Genomic DNA, 21,085 nt, shown 5'->3' with positions numbered 1-21,085 from the left:
ATAAACAATTTTCAACACTTCCAGTTTCTCTGATAATTGCTCCCATAACTGAGCATTCAAAATGATTCATAGGAATAGCAGGTTAGAGTTTATCCCTTAGCAGAAGAGTAAAGGGATTCCTTTTGTTCCTAGAGTTTGTTGTTCTAATAGGTAGCAAATTCTGTTAACTGTGGACTAATGTGAAGTAGTAAAAATTTCTCTATCCCGAAGTCCTTCCTTGTGTTAGGGCTGAGTTTCACTCTTTTTTTAAGCCATTCAGCAAAAGAAGCAGTGAATCAAATGAAATTGGGAGTAAAACACTGGCCTTCAAAAATTCAAACTGGAAAGATCACAGCAGAACAAAATTTGTATATTTTTCTTCCCTAGTCTTTGCAGAAAAGTTCAAAATAACCATTTTATCCTAGTTCTGGATACTAGAAAGCACAAAATCATTAACTAGAGTCATATATTAATTTGATTGGTAAAAAAGGGGATTGGTCTGTGCATCATCTGTGACAGTAACCTTCTAGATTAAAGGGTAAAAATTTGACATACTAGAAATCTTTAGTGCCTACACACGGTGTTTAGTTCATCCTTTCACAGCAGGCTGCCAGCTAGTCCCAGGTAATGCAAGCAATTTAAGCTCACAAAGGTATTTAAGCTGCCCAAACCTATCTCTGCCTAGAGAGCAACTCCTCACATCCACCAGCATTCTGCAATGTGGAACAAGAAGGGAATAAAGCAACAGGAGAAAGTTACTAGCAGCAATTATTCATCAAAGCCCTTTCCATTCTGTTATCTGTGACTTACAGATTGAGAACTGGCAGTTTTAAAGGTGGGAGAGAGGGGAAATATGTTTTCTTAGGTGATGTTCACAGGTCTTTGCCTCCTTACTTCTCACTGCATAGTACTATTACCCTGGTGGTCTGAGGTATTTCATCCGATGAAAGAAAAGAGGGAGCTTTGAGTAACTAACTGAATTCCAGATTACTTGTTTTTCAGGAAAACAGTGGGCACAAATGTATAAAATATGAGTATCTGGGAACAAGTGAAATGAAAGAAGTTTTTCAGATTATTTTTCACTGTGAAACCGAGGTCAAAGATTGAGGCTTTGGTTTGAAGACCAAGCATGGCTGAGTCATTTTGGATAAAACACGAGCATTAAGAGTTTGTATTGTTTCTCCCATTGCCCATGTTTTTGACTGAAATATCAATAGAATTTGACTTCTTTTCTTTCTTAACATTGCAAAATACTATATTTTCTTAATCCTGTCTAGCACTGAAGAAGAAAGTGAGGAGTCTCTCTAGGTTTTGGGCTGGAGAACATGAAATGTTAACCTTTGGCCACCTCTGACTCATTTTCAATGGAATTGAAAGAGTTCAGATAAGTGTTAGAAAGGATCAGAATTTACGGGCATTTCTTTTGCCCAAACATCCATATTTTCTGAATTTTTCAAATCTTTCTTGACAAAAGTAAATGGAAACAGAAATAGTGGTTTATTTATTTTTAAATGGGAGAGGGGAAAAGAAACAGAGGCCAATTAGTTATATTGATAACTGGGAAATTACATTTCTTGTCAGAGGAACTGTGGTGTAATTGAAACACAGCTCAGGGACTCAGCAGAAGTGGATGCCAAGGAGCCACAAACTTTTGTTAAGGAAGAAGGGATATGGAAATAAAGAGAAGCAAAGTCAGCTTTAACTGTTTATTTATGCAAACAGCCATCTCTTGTATTGCTTGAGGTTAATTTCTCATTATTCATGATTCAGCAAACTCTTTGTGCAGTACTTCACCACAGTGCTCTTGTTGAGATATTCAGTCATAAAAGCAATTTATATTTTCTAACATCAGGAATATTTTTCTGTTTTCTGGGGTTCTTTCATGCTATGTTTGTGAAAAAATTTCACATATAGAAAATGGCAATGGCCAGCCAAGGTTGTGACTGATAAAACCTAGGCTTAATGAAGTTCATTTGCTAAAATTGTCCTTCAAGATAATTGAGATACAGAACCTTGAGCAGTGGGCCATATCTACTGCATCAATTTGGAAATGGAATTCTGTTTGTATGGCAGTTGCTTTTAGATAATGTGTGTAATTGTCTATGAAGAGCAGCTAGATAATTTCTGTGATTGAGTCATTGTGTAGTTGCATTCAAATAAGTACTGTAATAAACCTTAAGATTGTTTTCTTCAGCAATTCATCAATAATTTACTGTATGCAAAAATGTCGGTACTGGTCCAGAAATTTCTACAGATAATTTTCCCATCTAAACCACGGTCATAATAGTGCTAAAGGGTATGTTGAGGTAGCTGGAATTAATGCATGCACATTCCATTTACAATAATGTAGGTTGGGTGAACCATCATTGCTGGGTTGAGATATGGGTAAGCATGCTGGTGTGTGTCTAGAACTTTGGGAGATGAACAAGAGAAAGGAGAAATTATTTAACCAAAAGAGGTATTACCTGAGTGGGAAAGTGGAAAGACTGAAACCATAAGATCTTCATCTCTTGATGAAAGAGGATGTGAGGTGTGTGTGTACTTACCAGCTTTAATAACAAGCTCTCTTACTGGGGTATCGGTGACAAACCCTCAGTGTTTGAGGAATGTTATTGGGCAGTTGTTGCATGTTCCAGGTAGAAATGTAATTGAAGAAATGAGCACAAATGCAGTGCCATTGGTGGGCTGGCTGAGACACAAGGAGGTGGCTTTACAGATTGGAACCTTTACCTGCCAGAATTGGTATCACTGTAATTTCAAATGACCCAGGAGAAGACATGCATGGGCAAAGAGAAAGAGGAGAGCAATTCCCTAGGCAGAATAGTATGGACAAGGAATAGGATTGACATTGCTCTGTTTTCAGTCACCTGTTTGCTCTACTTTGGTTCCATTATTAGAATCATAAGTTTCTGTGAAACTGTGTAATTATATATAGAGTGAATGTGTATGTTTGTTTCCAAAAGAGAAACTGGGTATATGTTGTATGCCACGTGCCCTGCAGACACTTTCTCTGGTAATTTTCTCCTCAGATAACAATTACCAAATGCTTTTATTACAACAATTTCCAACAGTCTTTATAATTTTATTGTTCACAGGTTCTTAACTATGGCACTGTACAGTACAGCATAGTGAAATTTATTCATAAGAGTGGCTCCAGTTTCCCCATGATTATCATTGTCTTCAAAAGCAAAGGCTCCAAATTGTTCTAAAACATCAGCAGTAAATATTGCACTATTGAACTCAACTCACTGTGATTAAAGAGATTAGTATCATTGAGTACAGTAGTCATGTCTCTTAAAGTTTGAGTTTCACAAAAAATAATGAGAAGCCCTTGATCTCTCTTGCCCAGTGATACAGCCTGTGGGAATAAACAGAGCTAACTTTGTATGTTGAAAATGGGGAATAAAGTGTATTACTTCAGGCTGAAATGAATCTAGGGTTTGTGGTTGGATAGCTTTTTAAAATTTGGATACAGCTAATTGCAACACTGCCTGTAAGCTCTATTAAAATCTTGTGGTCTCAACTTTACCTCCTGAGATGTTGTGTCTGGCAGTTTGCCTGGGTTGCCTACAGAGTGACAAAACAGAAATATTATGTGCAAGAAAATACAGAGGCTGTAACACAGACTATCACAGGCAATGCTTTCCGTGTCATCCAAAAGTTTTATTAATTGTGCAAAATGTTACCTGAAATAACATTTTTTGTTGCACTGACTTTCCTGAGAAGGTTCTTTTTTACTGAGGCTAAAATTATTTTGCACTCTAGTGAAGTATAATGGCTTGCAATTCCTTTTGCTTACCCTGTCTTCAGGGTATCCTGCCTCAGTGAATCCTATGGAAGCTTATCAACCAGTGTGTGCCCCTTCAGAAGATTACCTCCATGAATATTTAAGGAAATTATTCTGTAGAGATCCATCACATTGTTACTGTTTTAAATATTCCTTTGTAAATAAACTTATGAGCCTCAGAGGAAGAAAGTATGCTCAATTACCTCCTAGAGTGCATTTTTACTAAATGTCAGGGTGAAGAAAATGATGGTCAAGAACAGACAAGACTTTTATTAAAAACTGGTCTCAGTAGAATTTAATATGATTTTTAGCAGATTAAACACTTATGGTTGCATTCTGCATTTGAGCACTTAAATTTCTGTGCAGTGCACATTCTTTACATATATTTCCTTCCCTTCCTAATGGAGATCCAAACTGCAGTTTTGGATTTGGGACTTTGGTGTATTTTTCATTTTTTCCCCTAAAACGTTCTGTTCTGACAGTTCTGGTGCACAGTGATTCACGAAGTTTTCTTATCCAATTCTCAGCTACCCATAGATATAACACATTTAGTCTTCTCCATCATTCTTTGCTCAGTCCCATTGAAGCTGCTGTCACTGCAACGTTTTACTTTCTTCTATCAAGGCAGGCATGAAATTTCCAGTGGAGCGAACGCGAATGCTAAGGCAGCTGCATGGGTCAGTAGGCAGATGGAAGGGGGGAGGGTTTGGGAAAGCTAAACAGTTTGCATCCTTCTCTAAAAGACAGCAAACCACAGGGCAGGGATCTGCAATCTGATGATTTGACAGTGCAATGCCCTTTAGTTGTTTGACTGGATTTACAAGTTCTGTTTGGTTGACAGATATTTTGGTTAATACCTTTCCCTAGTTTTTTTCTTTTTGACTATCAGAAGTTCTGTTTAAAGATTTAAGCAAGCTCTTGTTGTACAGCAAAATAAACAGATTTTTCTTAGAGATAGGAGACACTCTCTAAGGTTTTTGTTTCTATGAATACCCCAGTGAATACAAAATATTGACCTAAACAAATACAGTTTACTGAAAGTGCCAGTAAACAATCTGGAAAATAATTCAGAGGATGCAATTTTATTTTGTTTGGAAACTGCTCTTCCAAGCTTACAGCACACAGTCCAATATATTTTTCTCCTCTGTGTATTTCTGTAATTAGTCTCTCTCCTGACTAGAAATCAAATAATTAGCTTTTAAAGACACCAAATTAAATAAAACTATAACCATGTAAGAAAAGTGTGGAAATACAAAGGAATTTGCAGTTAAGTGAAATTTTAATGGTTAAATATTTTTGAGTTTCTGAGGTAATTGTTAGTAAATATTTTGAGTTTCTGAAGTAATGTGGTTTTAAATATACTGCGTCTAAAATCCATGTGAGAATCATCAGGTAACTGTTTTAGAACAATAGAATCAATGGTCTGGAACAGAGATAGACAGAGATGTTTGTAATGGTAATTACTATAATCAAGGGAAAGGAAAAAAAAAAAAAAAACTTTTGCTGAGATCACATGTTGACTGTTCACTGAATTGTGCCTTGAAATCATGTGCAAAAATAATTGTTTCATTGGCCCAAGGTCTCCCCTTGAAGCTTTTGGGAATGGACCAGCAGTAGTTTGTGTATTGCCAGAAGTGGCCAGGGATGAAGTACTGAAAACAGAGGGTTCATCCCTTTCCTATCCAGTTTCTATTGTAAATCTCAGGTATCTGATGCTGTCTGTGGGAATGTGGCTGTGAATATCTCAAACTCCAAAACACGGAACAGCAGGAAGTGTGTGGGATGATCCACAGATGGAGAGGATGAAACCAAGAGCATTGGCTGTCAAGAGGAAAGCAAACAGCAACTTTATTACATTTTGGGTGTCCTACATTCCGGCTCAGCCCATCTAAATGTTTCACCAGGTATGCCTGCATTAGCATAGGATTTGAAGTTCATCTCCTTACTATCTTTCCTTCTGGGCACTGGTTTCATCACAGGGCAGCCTGATGGCATGCAAATTAGATTCCTTTTGGGTTAAAGTAAGCCAGAAGCCATGCTCCAGGAATATGCCTATTTGCTCCAAGCATTAATGTGCATGAGCCTTCAAAGTTATTCTGAACTAAAACTCCCCTATGCATGTCATAAATGTATTTCAGTTCCTTAAACAGCATTTTTTTTTTTCTCAACAGACCCATTCCTATTTGGTCATACATTGTCATTGAACCTTGGACTGTATTTCAGTAGCAGAGGAAGGGCAAGTTGACATAGTCATTCTCATGTCTAATTTCTGAGAATATATGAAGCATATGAAGCATTCTATGAACTCACATAAAGCTTAGTGCAATAGAGAGGCTTCAAGGATTTAGTTTTTGACAGGATTTACTGAGGTTAAAGGTGAGAGAGAGACTGAGAGAGTTTACTTGCCAAAACGTTTTGGATATCCTGTTTTTTTCTCTACTGCTGAATTTGAATAGTCCTTAAGATAATGTTGACTGAAACAGTGATGAAGTGTGCTAAATATGCACAGTGTAAAACACTGCTTCTGCTAGACCTGTCTGGCTCGTATAATCCCAAATTCTCAGCAGTGCAACTGTGCACAACAGAAGCTGTTCATAATTAATGCCTGAAATCCCCCCCCTAACCACGCTGCTGCCCTGGGGGCTCCAAACCAACTGCACGTGAAGTTTCAAAGCCAAGTCCAGTGTGCACAGATCCAATGGCACGAGGAGCTGCTGGGATTGCTCTGCTTCCAGACCTCCTGCAAGGCCATTGGAGCTACAGCTACTGATCACTTTACAGAGCAGCAGCTGGAGATGCTGCAGTATTGTAAATACATTTCAGAGTTTGCTCTATGTGTGTGTGGGTGTACACTGCTGCACTGGAAGAATATTTCAGTGATTAATGAATGAACTGATAAGACAAGGTCAAGCTGTAGTGGGAAAAAATATATTTTTTATATGTTGCTACTCATAAGAAAGCACAGACAACAGTGTGAATGAGGAAGACTATTACAGCTGTAAAAAGCAAAATGTGTCAATGTCTAGATTTCTATCACAGGAGAATATTGTTGTCATGGTGTAGTCATTTGGGCCCTTGGACAGGAGAAATTTATCAGACTTAAGAAGCCTGATTTATGAAACTTAGTAGACATGCTGATTCCCCCAACTAAAACCAACTTTAATGCTTTGCATCTTTATAATATCTTCTTTATTAGTCATTAAGGAGTCTAAATGATGCCTCAGCAGCTGCCACTCTGAAGCACAGGGACACAATGACTAACAAAAGATTTGGTATTGACAAAATGATTTAGGAACAACAATATTTGTTACCAGTGTCCAAAAATGTTCCATATCTATGTCTATAATCTTTGCCTATATATATTTATCTATAATCCATTCATTCATTCATTTGATCATAGCATACTGAACAAATCTGCTTTTCAGCTGTGAATGCAAGATAAAATTGATGTAAAGCTTCAAAATTCAGTGTACAATTTAGACGACCTGTCTGATTAAATGACAGGTTAAAACCGAAATCAAAACCTAATTACTAGGCCTTCATTTTCCATTAAATATATACTGTTGGTGTCGGTGTCAGATACCCCATTTAGAAAATAAGTCAAGGACACAAACTGTTTCTTTTCTCTGTATAATTACTGTTCTGACATCAGTTCTCAAACAGATTTGGTCAGAAGGAAAACTCCAAGTAATGAAACTGTTTTCCTCCTTCACACAACAGCTGTGAGTACAATATTTCCTTTGTGCACATATTTTGAACTTCTTTGGGCAATAGTATTGCTAAGGGTGTAAGAACTATATACTCTAACTTGTCATCTTCCTTTATTGTATGCAGCAGCACTCAGGAGAAATAAATAAGAATCAACATGTAGTAGGTCTAGAAAAGAAATCTCTTCAATGTGTGTCTGTTAAAATCTTGTTCTGTTATTTAGTAATATGCCTGTAAGTGTGAGTGCTCAGCATCTCAGTTATAATGAAAAGTAAATTGAGGAATAAAAAATTAGGATAGTTTGGTCATGATTATAAAATGCTGCTTGTTTAGATTAGAAAGTAACAAGGATTATTATCATGCGCTATTGCACACAAAAAAAGCATGACATCAGAGTTATAATTCTATTAATAAATTAAAACCATGGCTAAATTACCTCAGCTATGATATTTTAAAGAATACAAGGCTACTTAACCATATACATTTGATATTTTATAGTTCCTATCATTAATTACAAGTCAGCCGTTCAATATTTCACCAGGAAAGATAGAGGTGGAAAATGCTGACAATTCACTTAAGTACTTAATAATTTATATGCTGTTAATTACTTTGACTCAGATTGCTACATGTTATAACAACAATAAGTAAACCATCTGCTGATTACACAGAGAAAGAAGTTGAAATTTTATTAATTGAAAGATTTCTGATTATACAAGCTTAGAGTCTTTATCTGCATGTTTGTGCACTTTCAGCAAGGGCCAGTCTTTGGATGAGTTCTTGCTCAGGACTTCTTGACATTAAACCTTTCTTAGGGAAAGGAAGGGGACTAGAAGAAAATATTACTTGCACACACAGAAATGGTAAAGGGACAGAGGAGCAGAAAAATTTCTGTTAAGATTCTGGATTGAATCCTGTGGATTGTTCTAGCATGTTAGAGGAATGGCCTAGGTAGTAACATAACTCATGCACTAAGCTTTAAATTAACTACAGGTAGTGACAAGCACGTGTGTTTCGGGTTTAACAGTGTCAGTGAGGCTTCATGTACTCCCCAAATTTTATGTTCTGGTTGCTAATTGTGGGCTTTTTGTACAACCATAGTCTGTGTTTAAGTGGTGGACTTTAATAGTTTAGGTGATTGATGTCATCAAAATTATCATGGGGAACAGAAAATTCTCCTCCTCACTGGAGCTTTTCCTTAGTGACTTTAAAAAAATTGACAGAAGAGGACTAGTGACAATGCCAATCTGTCTTTGAAGAAATCTGAATAAGAGTGTAGATCCTTCCAAAGAAACTTTCTTGCTTATGTAGATCAAAAAGAATGATGGGGTGATCAAGGGGCATGTTTGAATCGGGTTGCACATGTGAATGTAGCCACAGGGTCTGAAAGCAATTTTTGGGGGTTTACATCCTTCTCTTCATAATGACATCAGAAATGAACATGTCATTTAGGTCCCCTTAATGTTGGCAATAATATTTGCATTCAATAGAGAGGTCAGAGAAGTCATTAGTCTCCTATTCTATGGAGAACATCTGTTTAGTGAGACAGGCAGGTGTTCTTGCTGACAAACAGAAACAGCATTTTAGTACCAAGAGTACAAGCCAAGGAAGTCAACCCCAAGCTGCAGCCACAAGAGGTAAAAAAACTTATCCTTTCATGACTCAGCCTGCAGAACATAAGTCTCCCAGACCAGTACCCAGTCAGAGGTCACTGGGAGACCCAAATACTTCTGCTTCCTCGTCATTTACATAATCTTTTATTTTCTGGCTACATTGCTGTTAATAGAAAAAAATAATAATATATCTTTTTATAGGTAATATATTTGTTATTTACATATATATGTATGTTATAATTGTTTCGTCATGAATTAAGCAGCTAAACCTAAGTATTTGGAAATCTTATACCTTTATATCTTCCATGACAAAATTTTAATGACCAGAAATAGATTTATTGACTGGCCCCAATAAATAATATTAGAATTTTGCAAGGTATTCTATTTATTTATTTGTAAATATATCGTTTTATCTGCCAGCTGAATGGTTATAATGGTTTAGGCTTTGCAGGAAGTAGGACAGGAGGGAAGAAAACTGTCTTAAGGAATGTAAGTGTGCTGAACAATGTCTAAATGCTAAGGAAAGGTTTGATAACATGGAATCCAAATCACTCACTAGCAGTCAGGTACTTCAATGCCATGATCTGTAAATAAATAAATAAATAAATAAATAATGCTAAAACTTTCTTCTTCGACTTCTTCTTTAGGAAGAGCTTTACAGGAAATGCATACACTTAAATATTCAGGTTGCCATATGTTTGTTTATGGGAGGTAGGCAAAATTGAGAGGTTTCAAACATTCATCCTGGAAGCAGATCAACATTCTGCTTGCCTTTGTTATCACAGAGATAATTTAGGAACGGGCTGACAGGTTTGTGCTTGATAGGTACCTTTGGTTGCACACAGAAACCAGAGCTGTGCTGGAGGAATTCGGGGCAGTCTGAATGTCAGTGGTGGGATCATCACTTTCCTGTGGCCCACAGGATGTGTGTGAATGCTGTTCACGACTTGAATGTACTCAGCTCTTCTTTTCTTTGAAAATGGGCAGAAGGAATTACCCACAAGCAGTTCTTTTCCTGACAGCTCTTCGGCACTGATGTCTTCTTTTTCCTACACACGGACAGGAAGCCCCTCTCTCCCTTTGGTGCAAGCCCTTATCACTGTAAACACACTCCTGATAAGTGCTGGCAGATAAACCTGTATTAATAATGTTGCCCCAAGTTGCCCGTTCTCAAACCTCAAACAAAGTGTAACCTTTTTCCCTTCTCCATCATGGATTTTGGAGGCTTATTTATTGGACAATTAGCTAAAATTAAACACACTGGGGAGTTTGGCCACTCAGTGAAATTGTATTTTATTCCCCTAAAAAACCCAGGCATCTCTAGTTCATGCCAAAATGCTGGTAATGGTAATTTTTTGGAGTTTTATGTTAAATGCTTAGGGTAAAACTAGATTGCCTGTAATTCTCAAATTAAAGTAAATCTGCCTTATCTTCACTAGATTTCTACCACAGGATGATTTCATGTAATATTCTTCTTCCTAACTTAGCAGTGGAACTATTTATAAGGTGATGATAAATGTGTGGCCTCATGTTCCTCTAGTTTGAAAAAGCTAGTTCAGTTGAAAACATGCACTTTTTTCCACATATTCTCAAGGTAGAGCACAAGGGATTCTCTTGGGAGCAGCCAGTCCCAAGGTGGAACTGAATTGGAGCTTGTAGTCAGAAGAAATTATCTGGGTGGATTTGCTGTATTTTTCACCATGATAGTAAGTGTCTTAATTTAATTGGGAAGCATTAAATAATTGAGTTGTATTTTGCAGTACAGAGTTTGTCAGCATAGTTGCAGATTATAACAGCCCCACTGTGTTGCTTGATAAATCGTTGTCTGCTAAGATTCAGAATAAACTGATTTAAAACCTGTCTCAGCCAAAAAGCATAACAACTTTGTGTCTGTGGATTTTAGTGCAGATGAAAGACTTATAAATATAAATTGGGGTTTTTTTCTGATCTTCCAAGAAGTAATATATTCAAAAAATGCACAAAAATTCAATCCTATAATAAAAGCAAACTGATCTTTAAAAAAATTTAAGCACCTACTCAGAACAGAAATATTTCCCTCCAGATTAGATGGTGTTATTTGCTATTCTTGTTTGAGATAGTTGCAAGAAAACTGTCCCTCATAGCAGTCCTTTATTATTTATACAAAATCAGGAAGGAAATCATCATACTCCAGTATCATTGCAATAGGAATTTATATTACCTAGTTATAGATAGACTTTTTTCAGTGGATTAGAATAGAGAAACACCTTCCCATGTGTTTGAATGATTATTTAAAATGCTATATAACTCCAAGGTTTGGAAAAAAATGCAGATCTGTTTTTCTTTTCCATTTTCTCAGTCTCATTGCCTCCTCATTCTTTCATTTTAAAAATCAGTTTATTCATATAAGTTGCCAAAAGAATTTAAAGAAAGTTTGGCTAACTTGTGTAGAGTTAGTAGAATTGTGTGTGTTTGTGTTTGTGTGCAAATTTTCTGCTCCTTAAAGGATTTATTGAAAAATTCAAGTCTATTAATTCCCATGGAAGTTTCAGACAATAAGCACTTGACATTTTAGTTGTTTTCTTAATTCATTCTGGTCATGGGACCACAGAGTCATTAAAAAATATGATAGCATCAATATGTTGTTTTGTTCAAGTAGCTCCATTTTAGAATACATATTAAAATTTCACTGTACGTCAGCTAAAACTGAACAAACTATATAAGAAAATTCTGCTCACTGAATTCTCAATAAAAGCTGAAATTAATAAAAGCATCCCCAGGGAGATAGTTTTCTGTGCAATTTCTTTTCCCTGAGTGTTTCAACTTATTAAAAGTAATTATTTCAGATTTTCCTTCTTTCTGTAGATTTATGCTCTAAAATATACACGGATACATAATATCAGATACATATCAATAATATTGATACATAGATATAAACCAGTGTTTTGTGGTTTAAATTAGATTTATTTTTAATGGGTGAAAGAAAGAATCTGACTTTTTCATACTAAATATTACTATTTTTCTCATCCTTTATTGTGTTCCGTTTCTATTATTCCAAAGATCAGCACAGAATTTTCTCTTTACATTTCTAGATGCTTTAAAAGTCAGCCAATCTGTTATCTCCAGTTCACTAAGCCAGACATTTTTCAATAGGAAATAAATTTAAAAAATCATAAATCTATTTAATATGCACATATAAGAATTTTATTTAAGCAAAAGAATCAAAGGGGGTCTGTAATAGTGGCATTGCTGCAAGTGAATACTGTGGACTTAATTATTTTAGTTTGAGACTAAAATTGCTAAATTCAATGAAGACATTAGAAAAGAATTAAGCATTAATTATATTTTCCCTTCTGATTTAAAAAAATGTAAACTATATAGTTTCATTTTCAGTGTGTTGGATCTTTGCAAACTCAAATCTAATTTTATTTTTTACAGAACTGTCCAAACTTGTTGAAGATGGTATTTTCCCCACTGGTTCTGACCTATTGTAAAAGGCAAGATTTAAAGGATGGTTTGAGGATTCCCCTGCCCCATCCCACCTGTGTGAACTAAGGAAGGATTGGCTGGTATTGATGCCAAGGATGTGTGGGACAGGCAGAACTCATCCTACCTGGGTTTGACTAAGGCATCCAACCCACCCAGCCAAGGCAGCACAAGGATTTATACTACTGTGATGTCACTGCTACAACAACCTCACCAGCAGAAACATCAAAATCAAGGTAAATTTCTTTTGAATAGGATAAAGTTCTGCAGTTTTGCACAAAAATTCCTCCATTCTGGACCTCATCCGTTGTTTTTCTTTATTTTTTTTTTACTACTGCAAGTCTGTGTTAACTACAGAAATCATTTTCTGAGGAAGAACATAAAGTAGTGCAGGCACTCTGATAGCCCTGAGCCAGACTGAAAAGATTTAACCACCACTGAATTAGTATCCTGAAAAAAAAGCAGTTGTGACTCCTAAAATGACAGGGTATCTCTATAACCTTGTCTGATGTGACTGTGGCCTTGTAATGCTGTACATTGCATTCCTGATTGCCAATCTGTGGCAACACACAAACTGCTAATTGCATCCAGGGAGGGCAGTGCTGTTTAAATCTCCATTTGTCAGCCTCAAAGTCATCTTTAAACTCTGTGTGCCTTTTGCTTTTGTTTTGTTTTCTGTTCAAACTGTTAGAAACAATATGAGGACTGTGCTGCAGCTCAGCAGAGTGATGCTCTATAGCACAAAGCTCAGCATGTGTCAAGTGTGCTCAAGGGTAGTGTGATGGCACATGGAAGTACCTGAAATTGTAGAACTTGATCAGACAGCTTCTGAGGGTTATGTGTTGTGGAAAGAGCCAAACGTGGAACAATTTCGTTGCCTTGTCCACTTAGCAGCTCCAAGGGTGAGGAATCTTGGATAGATGTTTGGATTTTGTCGACAACACGTGGTGTGGGTGATGACAGGTTGAGGCTTGGGAGTAACTAGACATCAACTCCAGAACTGCTGTGGATCAGCTTGTCCCTCTCAGTGTTCCTGCACCCTGTGTTCCAGATGATTTTCAGTTACCAACTATTCTCTCATGATTTCTGCAGCAGGAGCTTAAGCAACACAAATTTCCAAAGGCTGCTGGCCCATGTGGAAGTGCAAAACTGTAAATCTCGCTGTCTAAGTCAGCCTTTCTCTCCTCCTCACAATATGGTGAGGAATTAAGAATCATCTCTTGCTTTTTCGCTTGAATAGTTTGTGGCAGAGCCTTGTCTGAGAGGTGCAGTTTGGCAGTTATATATTTTCTATTGTGATGCTAGAAAATTTGACTTAATTTTGCTCAGCAGGCTATTCTTCCCAAACTCCAGCAGGCTGGATATCGAGGAGCTTGTCATCTGCTCTTTTTCAGTCTAGATAGATGTGAGGCTTCATGTGCAAGTTTGTAAGGTTGCAGTGAAATCAGGGAAATCTAGCAGGACTAGGCCAGGGAATTTCAGAGTTTGCCTTTTAGTTTCTTTGCTTCGTTTTATTCTGTGACTGAATATTTCAATAATATGAACTCTGCTTGTCTAATTGAGTAATATGCTTATTTCTGTATCTCTCCTCTTTAAGTATTATATAAAGATAAATATTTAAGGAGATGCATTATCTTTTGCAAGGGAATGGTCTTTACTTTTCATCAGGATACACACCATATAATCTGAATTCCAAACTGTAGCAATAATGGCTGCATCTGGAGTGTAATAACACTACATACCGTTTTACAGAACATTCTAGGAGTTTTAATCTAGGGAATTCCAGTATATTATTAAAATAAAGACTCTATGGCAGGGAGAAATTTTATTATGCTGTTAGCAATTTTTTTTTCCCCAAAAAATATGGACACTTGGAAAAGCATCAGAGATTTTAGGCTGCCCTAACAGTAACCTTTCCATTAAATTCAGCCTGATCACAAGCAATGATTTTATGGTGGCATTTCATACTGTAATACGTTGTAAAAGATCATTAGAAATTACTAGGAAATTTTTTATGCTTTAACAATAATCGTTTGCGTGCCAGTGTATCAGTTTTGAATCTTTTTGTCATTTTTTAAGACTTCAGTGATAGGAACTCTGTTGCCAGATTTCTGCTGATAGAACTTGACAAAACGATTTCAAAAGGAAAGGTCTGAAACAGATAAGAGTCTTTGGGAGTTGCAGCCCAGCCATTGGAAAGTCATGCTTTTCTTAGTCATGCTATTTTTGAGACTTTTAAAGAGGATTAATCCTTGATTATGAATAGGGTTCAGTAGGTGGAAAGAGGAGCAGAAACTTTGCATTGTAACCTAAGAATGCACCTAAGAATGAATCTCAGTAATTTACCAAACTCAGGTACTGACAAGGGTTTTTTCCCTCTTACTCCTTGCAGAGGAAGGATAGTTCCATGTGTCCTTTTCCCTTCCTGATTTCAGTCTTCAATTTCAACAGATTGTAGTCCTCTACTGGGGAAAAATATATATAAATTAGTATTTCTAGCATCTGTATATCTTATACATTTATGCATGTATATGTCATTGCTACATTTAATTGAAAAATTAAGGTAGCCATTATCTCCTGTTCTTATGGCTTTTCTAAGTAAAATGGAAAACTTCTGCTTGTAATTAAAACTTTGCAATATATCTTAAACTTTCCTTTTAAGTGAAAGTCAGTGTGCAGGCAGAGCAAAACTAAAAGGTTTCTCAGATATTTTCTGCCACAAAACAAACAGAAAAATCAACAGCATAAGTATTTTAATGCAGTTTTTACAGAACAATAGTTGGCAAGGCTAAAAAGCCTGATGACTCTATAATTATAGATGCTAATAGAATCAGGGATCTAAAGAGAAAAGAGATAACCAAGAGAACTCATAAACATAAAAAATACATATCAGGCCTCTTTACAACTCTTAGCAGAAATCAATAATGTTAAAAAAGAATATAAGTCACTGTACTATTTTCTTGTGTAGCACTGACTCTCACAAGCTCAATTTTCTAGAAGTGAAATTTGGACAGACTGTGGAACATTATTTGAAGGAAATCATTGGTAAGACATTATGGCTGTATACCTGAAGTACATAAATAGGAGCATTTTAGCCTTCGAATATGTAAAGGGGACATATAAAAGGACAAAGAAAACTTTTACCAAGGTCCACGATGACAAGACAAAGAGCAATGATTTTAGGCTGAAAGAGAGTAGGCATAAATAAGGAAGAAATTCTTTAGCATAAGGATGGTGAGAAGCTGGCCCAGGTTGTACAGAGAAGTTGTAGATGTCTCATCATTTGGAGTTTTCAAGGCCAAGTTGGATGGGGTTTTAACTAACCTGGTCTAATGGAAGGTGTCTTGTTGGAACCCTGGAAATTGGGAGTGTTGAACTTACTGTGCTGTCAGGCATTGACCCCCAAAAGAACACTGCTTTTGACCTGAGGCAGTGGAGAAGGCTTCCAAAATTGAATGATAGAACTAGAATCACTGGTGTGTAATTTGAATAGGAGTATGTCATGTCACATAGTGAAAAATTTGGAATTTAAGGTTTTAAAATATAGTAATAGGTATAAAGTATAAGGCAGGATGGAGGTTTTAGGGTGGAAGTTTTCTTTCTTCTTCACCTTCTTCTTCTTGGATATAGGTGGTACTTTTTAATTGGATAGAAAATGCCACACTGTGGGTCATGGGCGTTTAGTCATTAAGTCAAAATTAAAAATAATTTAGGTGTTAGTTTTTAATTGAACAATTAAGCCTTGTAACGAGCAAAATACATCACCATTTCTCCATTTTTAGCTTGTCAGCTAGAAGTGCTGTAGCACTAACTGTAATATAGATAGGAATTAATAAACATCTGAGTCCAAACACGAAATTCCGTCTCTCATGCTTTTAGTCCTGACTCTGACTGAAGAGAAAAAAAAAGAAGATAAAAAGCAATAGTGTCCCTGCCCCTGACAAGAGAGTTGGACTGAGTGAGCTCGGAAGGTACATTCCAAGCCAAACCATTCCATGATTTTAATTCATTTTGCAGAATTACTTATGTTTAAGGTGCGTGGTTAAATCAACATGATTTCAAATCAGCACAGATGTTCACAGACCATGAGTAAAGACAACTGGACTTTTCAGTGAATATAATTTCCCAGTACTGCTGTTCCTCCTCCTACTGTCTTGTCAACAGAATCTGTGCTTTTTTCCCCATTGCTTAACAAATCCTGTGTTCTGTAGTTCCCCTCTGAACCTGCTCCCAGCATCCCAACTGGGCCAGAATTCCTGGTTGTCTATCTTCTCTCTAACTTTCTATTACATGTTTGAGCCTGAAGTTTGTGCACATTTGTGCTTCATTATTTCTCATTCCTGACATAATACAAACCTCAGCACTGCTAAGGATTTCATGCAACGTAGGTGCCAGTTTTTAATCAGGTTTACTCAAGTCAGACACTTGAAGGGATTATTTCACTGCTGTTCTGGTAAACATTTTCAGCATGTTATAAACTGGGTGAACACATCAGGCACTAGTGTTGCTCAGACTCCCCACTACAGTGAACAAATAACCTCAACACTGGGATGACAAAATAGAGACAGTAAGAGAATTCTAAAAGTGGAAGAGGATATGAAGATGGAAACTACTTTTGGTAATATTTCTATTATACTTCAGTTTTGCAATCAGTTTGGTTGGTAATAGATTGTCATTCCCTTTACTTCTGTGGTAGGAGTCAGAGAGGCTTTTGTCTCCCTGGAATAGAATTCCTTCCTTGGCCTTACACAGTTGTGCTTGACTGCCAGATTGATTGAACACTATATTTTCTTCTGACTTTGCAGTGATGGTCTTAACCAGTTCCTATTCTTCTGCCTAGAATTTGCCCCACAACTATTTTGCCTTCCAACACTCCTCACACAAGTGATTTTTGGTACAAATATAAGATCATGCCACTCTCAGGGGTGCAAAATATAAACCAGCCATCAAATTGTTACTTCTCTTTCCCAGGCTCTACAGTCTATTTATTTTCCATGTTTGTTTTAAAGTGAGCATAATGTTTCCTTGTCAGATACAAAAAGCAACAAAATCGTGATCTAAGTTATTGCATCTAAAACAAAGAAATGGGAGATATTTTTGTTCCCAGTTTCTTTCTGCTTCGATCCCGCATCTCCATTTACTAATTTATCTATTTCTTTTTTCAATTCACCTTTTAAAGTAATTTTCTTGATATACTTGGTCCCCTTTGAGAGCCAAATTCTTGCTACCATCAGTTCTTAATTTTGTAGATTGTGTTTGCCTTAATTTTTGTTTCTGCTTTTTAATTGTTTTCAATTAAGAAAAATGTGGATTAAATCTGTTTATTTAATCTTTTTCAAAACTCAAAGCCTTTAATTGCAATATTAATTCCCGCTTGTATCTTGTAATTTCTCACAGTCTGCCACAGCAGTGCTTGGATAGGAACAAATGTTGCTATTAGGAAGGCAGAAACTTGAATGTTTTCAGTGAGGGCTGGTAAAAACATTTCTCAACCGGGAATGAACCTTTGACTTAAGTCTTAAAACTTAAATTAACCTAATTAAACCCCTTTAGACAAGTTTAGAGAAAGTATCTTGCTCTTTGGAGATGTCTTATGAGAATAGATTTTTCCCGGGAGATTCCCAGTACTTTCAGAAGTGTAACACATACATTCCTCATCTCTCAACTTGCTGCTGCACAAAGAACACTTCTGAAAGATAAGCAGGGGGGAAAATGAGGTGTAAAGTGTCTTGAGAGCAAGTTGGCCTGAATTTTGCCTGAAAATATATGCTGATTTTCATATAATCATCATTTTCTGGCAATTGTCCATGACTCTAATGATATCATTTAAATGTTCAGCCACATGTTCAGTGGTTTTCTGTATAGATTGATAGTTATTTTTCTTGTTAGAAGAGCAGGCTTACCTCATTCTTTCTTGAACCCACAGGATTTGTTTTTCTTAGAGCAGAATTCAAGCAAACATTGGTTAAATTTTTCAAGTTCTTATTGTCTTGTGCTTTTGGTAGTTATGATTATCACTACGTTGTATTATTCTGATATATAAAATAAATTATGGTTTTTATTATAATCTGTAGTTCTCTAGTAATAAAAGCACCTAAGGTTTTTATCCTTGTGCTTCCTTGGGTTTGATTTTTTTTCCTTCTGGGAAAAAGGCAAAGTTTTAAAATTTTATTCATGTTTCTATGAAAGGCTATATTGTCATGTATAGCTTACTTTGCAAATAATTCCATTGACATCAGTTGAAATTTTCATAAAGATTATCATCTTAACAAACATGAATTTTACTCTAACTGATTTCATAGGTAATCCTGCTGCTGTCACTTATGATTATGACTTAAGAGCTATTCAAAATAAATTGCTTTTCTAAGGTTTAGTATTATGATAATGGTGGTTATCAGAGTGTGAACAAAAAACTGACCATCAAATTCTGTGTGCTCAGGTTGTTTCAGAATAGGAAACTGTGGCTAGGTTTCAGTGATTATCTTGCCAGCTCCTCTGAAAGAATGAATTGTCAGTTCTAACTGGTAAACTGATTAACTAATCTAGTAAACTAGTGCAGCTCTCCTAGCAGAGATTTATATCTCAGATTTATAGCTTTTGTTTAAAGCAACAGTTTTTGTTTGATACTGGCTTTCATATCTGGGATCTCTGAGGTTTCAGATGTTTTAAATCATTTTCTAGGCATTAAGTTCAGTAGCTAAAACAATACTTCCTTTTGCTTTTGTATTGTTGAATTAGGCTTACCAAATTTGTATTCTACCTTGAACAGAAAATGTATCAATATTATTTCAAATAATAGTATAAAAAACCCTCCCTGGCGTTAGCTAATTCGGTCTCTGGTCTTTTCTTCTGTTGAAAATTCATGCTTTATTTTTTCAGTCTTAAACTTTAAACTGGTCTAGGTACACAATGTTTTGTCTACCATGAGCTTGCAAGCTATCTCTGATTACTTTACTCATAATTGCCATGTCTTTCCATTTTCCTTTTAAATGAACAATAAAAGACAATGCCTGACATCTTTTACACCTGTGCAGTGTTACCTAAAGCTGTAGATGGAATCACCACCTTCAATTTCTACTTTCTCTTTTTTTGCTTCCTTTTGGTCAGCTTCCTATCCCTTCACAGAACCTTCCTGTTTTCCAAGTTCACTTCTGTAGATATTGAAAACTAATGCATAGCATTACAAATTATACTCGAGGATGGTATAAGTAACAGTCATGTCCATATATTTCTTCTTTTCAACTCTAGCTGCAATAGCATTAGCAATTTCTAGTAATTCAGGGGTGAGGAATGGGAATGGGATGTGGATGGACATGACTGCAATTTTTTTAAATTGTGTTACATATTTATGTCCTAATACAATATTCCATTATCCAGCTCCTTATGTCCAGCATAACTTAGGCCATTACACAAGTATTTTCTGGTAAGACACACAGGAGATATCCTATTAAAGATGCCATTTACTCCATTAAGGGACTCGGGTTGTTAATGGCCTTATGAATCAATACTACTTGGGACATTGGGGTCACAGGATCTAGAACTATGAGCTTTATTGTTTTCAAGACAAAGGATTAGATTTGTGTTCATTGAAAACAGCTGCTTCTAATGAAGGACTGGCTACAGAAGCAAAAATTTGTTTCTCTCCCCCCCCAACAGGCTTATGCTGTTTGACTTTGTTTATCTAAAGTAAAAGATTCCATTAGAAGTATTACTTTAGTTCCTCCAATTACTTGAAATGTAATTAGAGGTCTTCCTTTAACAAATGGAAACGTTATTGTGTTTCCTGGAACAGGCAGTCCTAGCAGAGAGAGAATGGAAAGGCAAAGCAACTGAACCACATTTTCTGGCTAGCACATCTTGAAAAATATTGTGTCATATGAAATAGTTTTTAAATTATTATTTTCCAGGGGAAAACATTCTTAGCAAACTTTGGACAACGCTCTTGGACACATGGTGTGATTTTTAGGGGTGCCCTGTGTAGGGCCAGGAGTTGGATTTGGTGAACTGAGTGGGTCCCTTCCAACTCAGGATATTCCATGATTCCAAGCTTTTCAGTCCCAAAAGTGAACCTTTAAGAGGTCACATTTTTTTGTGTTGTACATTGGATTGCTGTTACACAGAACTAAGCACCTGGCTCCAAGGCACTAAACTCGACATTTACTTGATTTCTTGGCTCTGTGGAAGTCCAAAATCTAACATGTAGTGTGTTTAAAATGGTAGGCTGCATCTCAATTGTCAATTAAAATTGGTGATTGGCTTTAACCTTTCTATAATCATCCCTTCTATTTATTTTTTTTAATTTGAAATTTTTCTGTGATCTCTAATTGTAGTTTCTGTAGTTTCAATCAAAGTTTCTGTGACTTTTCATTCATCTTGAATTTGTTTCTTCATGCTTAATTGATATTTATTTCAAATACGTATTTGAGCTATCCTAAAATTTTAGGGGTGAGTGCATCAAGGTAGGACAATCTATTTATTGGGGTAATTTTCAGATATATAGTGGTAAAAGTGGCTGTTAGATTCACAATTTCAGTGG

General features: G+C 36.2%; 1 long non-coding RNA gene across 1 annotated transcript in view; it reads left to right on the top strand.

The window, feature by feature from the left end:
* Nucleotides 1–21,085, top strand: part of LOC148224626 (uncharacterized) — a 41,916-nt gene that overhangs the window by 19,852 nt on the left and 979 nt on the right. The window contains exons 2-3 of the long non-coding RNA XR_015800382.1: nucleotides 5,472–5,670; nucleotides 12,502–12,785. This is a non-coding gene — a long non-coding RNA (uncharacterized LOC148224626). The remainder of the gene's footprint in view (nucleotides 1–5,471; nucleotides 5,671–12,501; nucleotides 12,786–21,085) is intronic.

This window comes from Sturnus vulgaris, chromosome 2 (assembly GCF_052056855.1).
Source record: "Sturnus vulgaris isolate bStuVul1 chromosome 2, bStuVul1.hap1, whole genome shotgun sequence".
Classification (NCBI taxonomy): domain Eukaryota; kingdom Metazoa; phylum Chordata; class Aves; order Passeriformes; family Sturnidae; genus Sturnus; species Sturnus vulgaris.
The sequence above is the reverse complement of the archived record's forward strand: the minus strand, read 5'-3'. Positions and strand labels throughout refer to the sequence as shown.